The sequence below is a fragment of the Mustela putorius genome, unplaced genomic scaffold (assembly GCF_011764305.1).
Source record: "Mustela putorius furo isolate JIRA1106 unplaced genomic scaffold, ASM1176430v1.1 tig00537227_pilon_pilon_pilon, whole genome shotgun sequence".
In the NCBI taxonomy this organism is placed as follows: domain Eukaryota; kingdom Metazoa; phylum Chordata; class Mammalia; order Carnivora; family Mustelidae; genus Mustela; species Mustela putorius.
The window spans coordinates 6,056,065-6,068,331 of NW_025422368.1; the positions used below are offsets into that span (position 1 = coordinate 6,056,065).

The 12,267-nt window shown below is 41.5% G+C and overlaps 1 protein-coding gene and 1 pseudogene across 1 annotated transcript in view; one reads left to right on the plus strand and one right to left on the minus strand.

The window, feature by feature from the left end:
• Positions 1-12,267, minus strand: part of SPATS2 (spermatogenesis associated serine rich 2) — a 143,184-nt gene that overhangs the window by 103,731 nt on the left and 27,186 nt on the right. The window lies entirely within an intron of this gene.
• On the plus strand, positions 1,095-1,195 carry LOC123390076 (annotated as a pseudogene).

Here is a 12,267-nt window from a genome sequence, read left to right on the forward strand (position 1 = left end):
AAACAAAACAAATGAGCATGGGGGAAAAAACAGAGAGATGCAAACCAGGAAACAGACTCTTAACTACAGAAAACAAACTAATGGTTACCAGAGGGGAGATGGGTGGGGGCAATGAGGAAATGGGAAAATAAATCGGTGATGGGGATGAAGGAAAGCACCTGTGATGAGCACCAGGGGGTGTGCATAAATGTTGAATCACTATATTGTAACCTGAAACTAGTAATATACTGTATGTTAACTGGAATTTTTTTAATTGGAATTAAAATTTTAAATATGAGCTTTTTAAATTTTAAATATGAACTTCAAAAATAAACATTTCTTCAGGTCTTCATTTACTAATAAAAGTACCCCTGCCACATAAAACTTATATTAAATACATGTGTATCCTTTTAATCAGTCTTTGTCAATTTAATTTTCAGACCCAGCCAGGATCTTAAGAGGTCAAGGAAAACTTTTTCCTCTTCTACAGAGCCTAAGGTAGAGAAAGACATATGATTGTGTGAGTGTGGCTTTTGTCTAACAGAGTGAACCCCTCCAAAGGATTCACAGAGAATTCTATGTTGAGAAACACTGTCATCTTGGACTAAAAAAAGACAGACAAAATGAAAAGAGGTTTTTGGGACAAACACCCCCTTCATATTCAAACCCTATGGTTTAGGAAATTACTCAGCTGCAAACAAAGGATACGTTTTATGGAAAAGGAAGGTGAATTCAAAGGGCAAAACCAAGAGCTATGAAGGATGGTTCCCCAGCAATACAGCAGAGTTCTAATCACAGAAGTGATGATATGGGCCTGGCTGGATTTCAGATTTGCTGTGGACCAGCAACTATTGTGTTCCTTACATTTTTCTTTTATTTTTTAACAGAAGTGTCCGTAGTGGTTATCTTATGCCTGTCCACTGTTGCATATTGGGTGGCTAAGGAGAGATGACATTTCTCTTTAGCTTATAGGTCCTCAAAGTGAAAGTAATGGTACCCAGGGAGCTACACATGAGGAACACTATCCAAATAGCCTAACCTGCACTGGGATCTGCTTTAGATGATAAGATCCTAGACCTCAAGCCTGAGCATGATGACACATGAGATAAATCCCTCTGTCTGGCAGCACAGATACTAAAATTGGAACAATACAGAAAAGACTAGCATGGCCCCTGCCCAAAGATGACATGCAAATTCTCAAATTTGTGAAGTGTTCCCTATTAAAAACAAAAACAAAGACCCGTCTGAGAAGGGGTAAGTGTGTTTTGCACTCGGGAGGAATGTAAATTCGTGGCCAGAAGAACAACCAAAGTGGCTTTGAAATATGTCTGCATATTCTTGACAATCTTCCCAGAAAGAGGTGGAGTCTAATTCCCTTCCCTTTGAACATGGGTTGGCCTTAATGACTCATTTCTAATGAATAAAATGCAGCAGAAATGATACTTATTCTGAATTTAGGTCATAAAAGACAATACACCACCCTTCTGATTCTCTTACTCAGAACAAGTGCTTTAGGAGCCCTAAGCCTCCATGTAAGAATTCTGGGTGCTATGAAGCCCCTATGCTGGGACTACACAGAAACAGAGACCATGATGTTCAAAGAGGTATTTCAGATCCTAGTTATTTGCACTTTCCTGCTCAAGGGCCAGAGCTGTGAGTCTACAAAGAAAGAACGCAAGGCCCATTGGACACAAGTGCATGAAAGAACTTGTACAAGAACCACTTAGATAAGCCTCGTCAACACCCAGAACCTTAAGAGTTCTGCACCAAGTTAGAAGTGGTTTTATCCCTTGGCAATAGATAACTGCAACAGCATGCCTGGGGACACCAGCCTGAAATGCTGGAAGGTCACACTTACTTAGACTGCCTTGCTGTATATACCAACCAAATGACACCAAACAACATTTTAGCTCATCCAGCTCCTACCAAAATATTTGATTTGATCTTTATTTGATCATGCTAAAAGATATTTTATGACTGATCTAACATATAAACAATTACAATGTGACAATTAAGTTTCAAATTGTATGCCAATGCTATTTAAAATCACCTACATTTATACACACAATCCATGTTTCTTATTATTTCAGTTTCATATTATTTTAGTTATTTTATAATTATTTTTTATATGATTAAGTAATTTGAGACTGCTAGTCATACTACCTCCTCTACAACATAACACTAATTTGTAGTGTCGTCAAATGTGATTATAGGGGCGCCTGGCTGGCACGGTATTGGGCGTCTGCCTTCGGCTTGGGTCTTGATCCCAGAATCCTGGGATCAAGCCCTTTATTGGGTTCCTGGCTCAGCAGGGAGCCTCCTTCTCTCTCTATAGCTTCCCCATGCTTCTGTTCCCTCTCTCGCTATAACTGTCATAAATAAAATCTTTTTTTTAAAAATGTGGTTATACCTGCAACAGAACTTAGAATAATCATCACTAATATATAATAACCACTGTTTCTACAGTCTCTTCATTTTTTTTTCTAAAAGAGGCATTTTTGCGGGCACCTGAGTGGCTCAGTCCGTTGAGCATCTGCCTTTGGCTCAGATCATAACTCCAACATCCCAGGATCAAATCCCATGTTGGGCTCCCTGCTCAATGGAGAGTCTGCTTCTCCCTCTCTCTCTGCCCTGTTCATGCTGTCTCTCTCACTCTTTCTCAAATAAATATATTTTTATTTTTTTTTATTTTTATTTTTATTTTTTTAAGATTTATTTATTTTGACAGAGAGAAATCACAAGTAGACAGAGAGGCAGCCAGAGAGAGAGAGAGAGGGAAGCAAGCTCCCTGCTGAGCAGAGAGCCCGATGCGGGACTCGATCCCAGGACCCTGAGATCATGACCTGAGCCGAAGGCAGCGGCTTAATCCACTGAGCCACCCAGGCGCCCCAAATAAATATATTTTTAAAAACAATTTTTTAAGAGGCATTTTTAAAAAGAATTTATTTAATTAATTAATTTCTTTATTGAACACAAGCACGAGAAGGGGCAGAGGGAGGAGAGGGAATCTCAAGCAGACTCTGTGCTGAGGGTGAAGCCCAATCTCATGACCTAAACCAAATCATGAGTCAGACACTCAGGCTCCCCAGGTCTTTCCATTTTTTTTTTTAAGATTTTATTTATTTATTTGATAGACAGAGATCACAAGTAGGCAGAGAGACAGGCAGAGAGAGAGGGGGAAGCAGGCTCTCAGAGGAGCAGAGAGCATGACGCGGGGCTCGATCCCAGGACTCTGGGATCATGATCTGAGCCGAAGGCAGAGGCTTTAACCCACTGAGCCACCCAGGCACCCCAGTCATTCCATTTTTAAATGCTATGATCTATATCCTGGGAAAATAAATCATCTGCATTTGAAGATACCCAATTCAATGTGTTTTAGATCACTGACACAGAATTAATGTTCACAGATTATAAACATGGTTAAGCTCCCCTTCCACAGAGAAACTAAAACCACTGAGCCAAAACTAATTGGTCCCAGTAGAATGGAAGAAGATACTCTGGAACAGGAAAAGCAAGGAAGCCTGAGGTGAAGACAACTTACTCTGAAAATTCTCCATTGTGAAAGCATTCCCAATTAGACATTTTAAGAAAAAAAGCCTTAATCGTCCATGCCACCAAATAACTAAAACATCCTAAATTATTTAGCAGCAGTTTAATTAACCTTTTTCACTCTTCCCTAGACTGTCAAATGTTTGATTTTTTTTTTTTTTAGCAAGCAAGCACTGAGAAGAAAAAGTCAAATATAATCACAATCAAAAGTCAAATATCATCACAATCTTCTCAAATATAATTGAGAAGAAATTTTAAAAAATAAAATAGTGTTCTGCTTTAGATGTGGGGTTTTTTTTTTTAAGATTTTATTTATTTATTTGACAGAGAGAGAGACATCACAGGTAGGCGGAGAGGCAGGCAGAGAGAGAGAGAGTAAGGGAAGCAGGCTCCCTGCTGAGCAGAGAGCCTGATGTGGGGCTTGATCCCAGGACCCCGGGATCATGACCTGAGCCAAAGGCAGAGGCTTTAACCCACTGAGCCACCCAGGCGCCCCTAGATGTGATTCTTTGACCACTAAATATTATATATACCAAAAGCTTGGGTAACTGAAAGGAAAGAGGTTAGTGTGAAAAGTCTATTTAACCCACAATATGGCTGATTTTAAAAATCAGCCTGGGTTCTAGGTCCTGATAGCATAGCTACTACAAAGAAAAAAGGTTCTTTCTTACTCATAGGGCAAAGGTTTAGGCCCTATACAAATTTTTTTAAGATTTTTTTTAAAAAGATTTTATTTATTTATTTGAGAGAGAGACAGTGAGAGAGAACATGAGCGAGGAGAAGGTCAGAGAGAGAAGCAGACTCCCTGTGGAGCTGGGAGCCCTATGCGGGACTCGATTCCGGGACTCCGGGATCATGACCTGAGCCGAAGGCAGTGGTCCAACCAACTGAGCCACCCAGGTGTCCCTTTTAAGATTTTTTTTAAAGAACTTTATTTATTTATTTGACAGAGAGTGACACAGGGAGAGAAGGAACACAAGCAGGGGGAGTGGAAGAGGGAGAAGCAGGCTTCCCACTGAGCAGGGAGCCCTATGTAGGGCTCGATCCCAGGACCCTGGGATCATGACCTGAGCCAAAGGCAGATGCTTAACACCTTAGCCACCCAGGTGCCCTACAAATTCTGAAATAAATAAAGGTCACTTCCCACAGAGAATCCATAACTACTTCGTTCTTCCTTCCTCATGAAAAAGTCCCAATCCTTCAATAAAACTGACTTTGGGTGTCAGAAAAACACTAAACTTACTGAACTTAGTCACCCTGAAGAATCAATATTTGAGAGCCCCTAACCTTCCTATGAGATTAAAGACTGTAAATAGTATAATGCAACATAGTAGAAAACATTCTGGATTCCCCCTCAAAAAATTCCTTTTAAGCTCTACATCAAGAAAATGTGCCCTTCAGGGTGCCTGGGTGGTTCAGTGGGTTAAAGCCTCTGCCTTCAGCTCAAGTCATAATCCCAGGGTCCTGGGATCAAGCCCCACATTTGGGCTCTCTGCTTGCCAGGGAGCCTGCTTCCCCATCTCTCTCTCTCTGCCTGCCTCTCTGCCTACTTGTGATCTCTGTCAAACAAATAAATAAAAATCTTTAAAAAAAAAAATAAAAGAAAAAAAATGTGCCCTTCTACTTACCACCCTATCTTCCAGTACTGAATACAGGGATAAACACATTAGTGAGCACTCAAAACTGTGCATAAATGAATCGATATTTTGCCTTTATCTCCCATGTAAGAAACTTGCTTCTAGTTCCATTCTACCAGTAATAATCTCCAGAACCCTGGGGAAACTACTTGCTCTCTCAAGCTTTAGATTCCAATATACAACATAAAATGAAGTGAGGTGGAGACTGGGGAGGAGGATTAGACATTAAGTCTCCTGAGGGCAACAACTGTCTTATTCAATACCTCTGTAACCCAGTCTAATAAAGTGGCTATTGTACATTCAAATATGTACTGAATGAAGTTTCTTCCAGCCCTGACTCCGTAATTCTTTATCATTTGCTTAAATTACATTTATTTTCTAAGCATGCAGTATATAGTCCAACATTCCTTCTGTATACTCAGCTCAATTAATAGTAAAGGACTTTTAAAACTAGAATACTGGGACACCTGGGTGGCTCAATCATCAGTTAAGCGTCTGCCTTCAGCTCAGGTCATGATCCCAGGATCCAGGGATGGAGTCCAAAATCAAGCTCCCTGCTCAGCAGGAAGCTTGCTTCTCCATCCGTCTGCTTCTCCCCCCACCCCCCGCTTGTGCACTCTCCCACTTGCTTGCTCTCTCTCTCTGACAAATGAATAAATAAATCTTTAAAAACTAGGGGCACCTGGGTGTCTCAGTCATTAAGCATCTGCCTTTGGTTCAGGTCATGATCCCAGTGTCCTGGGATTGAGCCCCACATCAGGCTTTCTGCAGAGCAGGAAAAGCAGAGCTTTGCCAATTCCCCCACTCCCCCTCCTTATGTTTCCTCTCTCTCGCTGTCACTGGGTCTTTCTCTGTCAAATAAATAAAATCTTTAAAAAATAAATAAAAATTTTAAAATAATAAATAAATAAATAGATAGATAGATAAATAAAAACTAAAATACTTCCAAAATCTCCTCCACCTCTTCACACAGGTGCTTTGCATGCTGGATATTATTTATCCCCTAGATGTAGTTTTTAAAAAGGAAGACTGTGGGTCGGGGGAGGAAAGGGGGAAGGCTCCTGGTGGCTCAGGCAGTTAAGCACCCAAGTCCGGATTTCACCTCAGGTCATGATCTCAGGATTGTGAACTTGATCCCCGTGTCTGACTCTGCCCCAGCTCTCCCTCTGCCACCCCCATCATGCTCTCTCTCAAAAAAATTAAAATAATAAAAATAAATAAAATAAAAAGGTAAAATGGGGACAAAGACAGGATGCCAGAAGCAATACAATTTTCCAGATTCTTCTGAGCTGAGTTTGACAGTTTAATTTTACTGTGCTACTTAAATACACTATTAGAAGTACCTGGAATAGTGAGGTTAATCCACTGCAATCCAAATGTATTCCAAAGTCAAACACAATGTTTTATCTATTCTGTATGTCCATCCTTTAGCATAAGTGATTGAGAACCGTACACATTTATTTCGGCTCATGCTTTTCACAGTATACAACCAACAATTCCCACTAACTCATTATCTAGAGTTCTTTCTGTAACACCATATAAAAGCTGGTATTTAAAAGGATCTTGCACCTCTGGAACACTATCATCTCCAATTTAGGTGTAGCGTTCAAAAAGTTGGCCCATCTCTGCTATCGGGTAGTAATGCCTGCAATAAATTCAAGAACTTCAGCTCAAATAAGTTATTACAGTTGACATATTCCCAAATCATCCTAATTATTAAAATCTAGTAACAACTTTTGAAATATTAACCCATATCCTCACTAGTAATTTACAGTTTGTACCCTGCCACTTAGCATTTACTTTATGTTCACTCAGTCACCTACTGTGTGCCAGATATTGTTCTAGTCCAAGGGTCAGCAAACAAAATTTCTCAATAAAGGGCCAGACAGCAAACACTGTAGGCTTTACAGGCCATATGGTCTCTGTCAACAGTACTCAGCTCTGCTGTTGGTGTGTCAGAGCAGCCACAGACAATGCACTGATGTATGAGCGTGGCTGTGTTCTAATTCAAGTGTATTTACAAAAACAGGCAACTGGCCATTTTTTTGGCTTACAAGTCCCTATTCTACACCTGTGGGAAGACAACAGTGAAATAAATTTTTTAAATTAAAATTAAGGGCACCTGGGTGGCTCAGTCATTTGAGCATCTGCCTTCAGCTCAGGTCATGATCTCAGGGTCTAGTCTAGCCCACTTTGGGCTCCCTGCTCAGTGGGGAGTCTGCTTCTCCCTCTCCACTGCTCCTGCCCTTGCTCATGATCTCTCTCACTCTCTATTGCTCTCTCCCAAATAAATAAAATAAAATAATTTCAAAGTTAAAATTAATTAATTAATTACACATGCATAAGCACACGGCCTATCACATGTTGGTAAATGCTATGGAGAAAAAGAAAGCAGGGTAAGGGAAACAGAGCCAGGGCCTCACTGATATGGTGACATTTGAGCCTTACACCTAAAGAAAGAAAGAGGAAAGGCCATGCTACCAATACAGGAGAAGCATTTCAGGGAGAGGTAATAGGAAGCATAAAGGCTTTAAAGAAGGAACAGCCTGGATCTTAGAAAAAAAGCAACAATGTCACTGTGGCGGAAGGGACAGGAAGAGCAAAGAGTCATAGGTAATTAGGCCAGAGAGGTAAACTGAGAACAGACTCGACAGTCTTTCAGGCCACTGTCAGAACTTGGTCTTTTACTCTGAGATGGAAAACCACTGGAAGGTTTTGAGCAAAATACTGACAATCTAATTTGACTTATTAGAGGATCATTCTGGATGTGTATAGAGATAAGAGCAGAAGCAGGGAATAAGCCAGAAGGCTAAATGTAGTAATAATCCAGGAAAGAGAGAATGGCAGTTTGAATCTTGGTGGTAGCAGCAGAAATGGTGATCAGATTCAGTATGAATCCTGAAGGTAAAACATATCAGATGGGAAATGCTGCAGAGACAGAGGCATCAAGGATGATTCTCAGGTTTTAGGCTCAAGTAACTGGAAGGATAGTCTTTATGTTCTAATAATGGGGATGGCTGTGGGAAGAAGCTGGGCAGAAACATTAAGTTTGAGATGCATATTAGACATCCACATAGAAACATTAAGTAGGCAATGGAGTATACAAGTTTGAAGTTAATATACTTTTACATTATGCCTGTTCCCAGTATGTTCAATCTCTCTAACAGGTACAAAATCCTTAAGAACAAAAACACCTCACTTTTCACTTTACTCACAAGTATTATCCTCAAGACTATCTGCTCCTACTTTATATACAGTTCTAATAAGGTTAGATTTCTAGGTTCTGAATCTATAAAAGACAGCAACAGCAAATTTAAAGAAGGGAGAAGGAGCTATAACTGACAGCTGACAAAGGGATATTACAAAAAGCTGACAGAAACCAGAAATATCTAGCATTGAGATGATTTACCATACGATCAAGCGGCTGTATATGTGTCAGTAAGTTAGTAGTCCCTGAAGGTCTTTTGCTATAGCACAAAATATTCCTAATTATCTTTTCTTTTTAAAGATTTTATTTATTTATTTATTTATTTATTTATTTATTTATTTGACAGAGATCACAAGTAGGCAGAGAGGCAGGCAGAAAGAGAGGAAAGGAAGCAGGCTCCCCACTGAGCAGAGAGTCTCATGTGGGACTCGATCCCAGGACCCTGGGATCACAACCTGAGCCGAAGGCAGAGGCCTTAGCCCACTGAGCCACACAGGCACCCCCCTAATTATCTTAAATTCAGGTGAAAAATCAACTTTTCAATGACATCATACTTTCTAAAAATATTGCTATTATAAGTGGAAGAAATGGGGATGCCTAAGTGGTTTAGTTGGTTAAGCGCCAACCTTTGGTCCAGGGTCCTCGGAATAAGTCCCGCATTGGACTCCTAGCTCAGCTGGGAGCCTGGTTCTCCCTTTGCCTGCTATTCCCCCTGCTTGTGCTCTCGGGCTCTCTTTCTCTCTGTCAAATAAATAAATAAATAACCTTTTAAAAGCAGGGAAGGACACCTCGGTGGCTCAGGTGGTTAAGCATCCATCTTTGGCTCAGGTCGTGGTCTCAGGGTCCCAGGTCCCTGGGTCTCAGGATCCAAGGTGGTCCTCAAACTCCACCTTGGGTTCTCTGCTCAGTGGCAAGTCTGCTTCTCCCTCTCCCTCTGTGATCACTTTCACTCTCTCTTAAATAAAATCTTTAAAAAATAAATGTATAAAAAAAATAAATGAAAGAAATGGCTGGCTTAGTCAGTAGAGCATGTGACTCTTGATCATGGAATTGTGGGTCTGAGCACCACACTGACTGTAGACATTACTTAAAAAAATAAAATAAAATCTTAGGGGCACCTCGGTGGCTCAGTTGGTCAAGCATCTGCCTTCGGCCCAGGTCATGGTCCCAGGGCTGGGATGGAGTGCCGCATTGGGTTCCCTTCTTCCTCTCCCACTCCCCCTGCTTGTGTTCCCTCTCTCACTGTCTCCCTCTGTTAAATTTTTAAAAAATTAATTAAATTTTAAAAATAAAATTAAGGGGAAAAGGGAGGGGGATACCTGGCTGGTTCAGTCAGAGAAGTATATGACTTGATCTTGGGGTCAGGAGTTGGAGCCCTATGCTGGATGTAAAGATTACTCAAATAAATAAACAAACTTTAAAAAAAAAAAAAAAAAGCTGGGGGAGGGGAGAAATAGTATGTAAGAGTTAATATCAATTATCTGAAAATTTGATGTATGTGTTATTCTCATACTATTTGTTCCAAGGGAGCAAATGAAATTATTTACATGAACATCACTGAATAAACATTTATTTTGGACTCATCCTGTGCTGGAAATGATGGACATAAGAAAAAGCAACCCACCATTCAAGTTTAAGCCTCTTCTTGAGGAATGGAAATATAAACAACTAATTGCAGTACAATGTAATTGGTAGACTGAAAACAGAATTTGAATTCAGATATCTGGGTTTGAATTTTGCCACTAGACTTGGCTTATGGTTGGAATTGCTAACCATTAATTTGCAGAAGAGGTAGCAGGCCACAGCTGACCTATGAGCAGTGTCTTCCACCCCGGGTGTACAGGAATATTGGGGGTGTATATGGTGATCAGAACAGATGATTCTATTCCCTATTTCCTGGGTAACAAAGGTTTGGAGAGAGTCAAGCTGTGGCTGCTAGACATGTAACTCTCCCTCCCATTCTCTTCGCCTAGCTAACTGCGGCTCGTCTTTCAGGTCTCTGCTTCCAGGTCACTAACCTGTACTCTTCCCCTCCCTACCCTACCTGAAACTAACCCAATGCTTTTACTACAGGCTTCCAAAGAACCCTCGCTATAAAGCCCTCACATTAAATTATAATTTCTGGTTTAACTGTCTTTCCTGCTAGATTGTAAGTCCATGTAAATGGGAACCTTTCTACATGCTCAACACGATATCCTGAACATCTGGCCCAGTGCTTGGTGCATAGTAAGTGCTGATAAATATCCAATTAAATGAATGAATCAAACACTAGCTGAGTCTCCCGTCCAGCAACAGCTCTTTCAGGAACCTGTCAAAACACAAATCCTTGCAGGCACTTGGATGGTTTAGTTGGTTAAGTGTTCAACTCTTGATTTCACTTCAGGTCACGATCTCAGGTTCGTGAGATCAAGCCCCATGACAGGCTCTCTGCTGAGCACAGAGCCTGCTTAAGATTCTTTCTCTTTTTCTCTCTCTCTCTCTCTCTCTCTCTCTCTCTGCCCCTCCCAGCAAGCCCTCCTTGTACTCTCTCAAATAAATCAATAAAACAAAACCAACAAAAAACACAGAGCTTGGGTAGATTCCCTCCTTCCAGACAGAACTTTACTCTTCCCTCCCAGGACATGGGTCAAACTCTTTCCCTCATCTAATTCCGTTTCCTAGGCCCCATTTCAGGAATCTAAAGCGAGGTCTCTCTGAAACTTCTTCCCGCCTCTCCCTTTCCAACCCTGATGGTAAGACTCCCCAATTCCTTATTGTAATTCTGCTGTCATTTCCCCAGCAAACTAGTAACAGCATCATTTATGAGTTTCCAGAATATCTAGGCTACTTAAGAACAGGGTACTGAAAACATCTAGATGTTGTACTCTAAGTGATCAATAAGAAAGGGTAAAAAAAATAGAGGCAGGGCAGGTAAACAACAGGGAAAAGAACAAGAAATTCTGGCTTTTGTTTTTTGTTTTAAGATTTTTTATTTATTTGACAGAGAGATCACAAGTAGGCAGAGAGGCAGGGGGAAGCAGGCTCCCCGCTGAGCAGAGAGCCCGATGCGGGGCTCGATCCCAGGACCCTGAGATCATGACCTGAGCCGAAGGCAGAGGCTTAACCCACTGAGCCGCCCAGGCGCCCTGAAATTCTGGTTTTTGACTAGCTGCATTGACAGCTTCTCACTGGACCACCTTAGTCCCAGAAGCAGGGAGCAAGTAATGGAGCCGTAGCCCCTCTGCCCCTCCCTCAGGCTCTACGCCAGCACCAGTACAAGAAGGGAAGGGACCCCTTTACTCTGTGGAGTATCTTCACACACCTCTATCTCTTATCTGCTTACACTACAATTTGCCTGAGACATCAAGACTAATCTCCTTGCGATCTCTCCCTCTTTCTATCACTTACCACAAAAATCCCAGGACTCTGGAGTCATTCCAAATCCCTAAGCTCTCATTCCCATATGGCTAAGTATATCCCCTTTAATGAACTGCTCCCTTCTCCTACTCCTCAGTTTCTGCTCCAGTTGAAATCAAGTTGCTCTGAGGCCACCGCTCTCTCTACAGTCCTACCTGTGGTCGCTCCTCTGCAACCCCCTTACACTACTAGGCCTTGGGCAGAAGAGGTGGGTATTCATGTTGTCCCTCACCTCTGCCTTCCAGATTATTCCCCTTTCTTCCTTCCTAAATAAGCTTCCTGTCAGATGATGCCACCACATCCCACCCCTCTGTTGAATTCATGGAGCTATGCCTGGATCCTTTTTTCTCAAGCCTCCCAGACTTGAGTTCCTATCTCACTGGCCTGTCATGATTCCAAGTGATTCACTCCCTCACCTAGGTGATAGCTGTGATACTAGGCCTCAGTTTCTTGACCTCCTCATGTGCAAACAATCCTGCCCTCTAACCTACTGTAGCC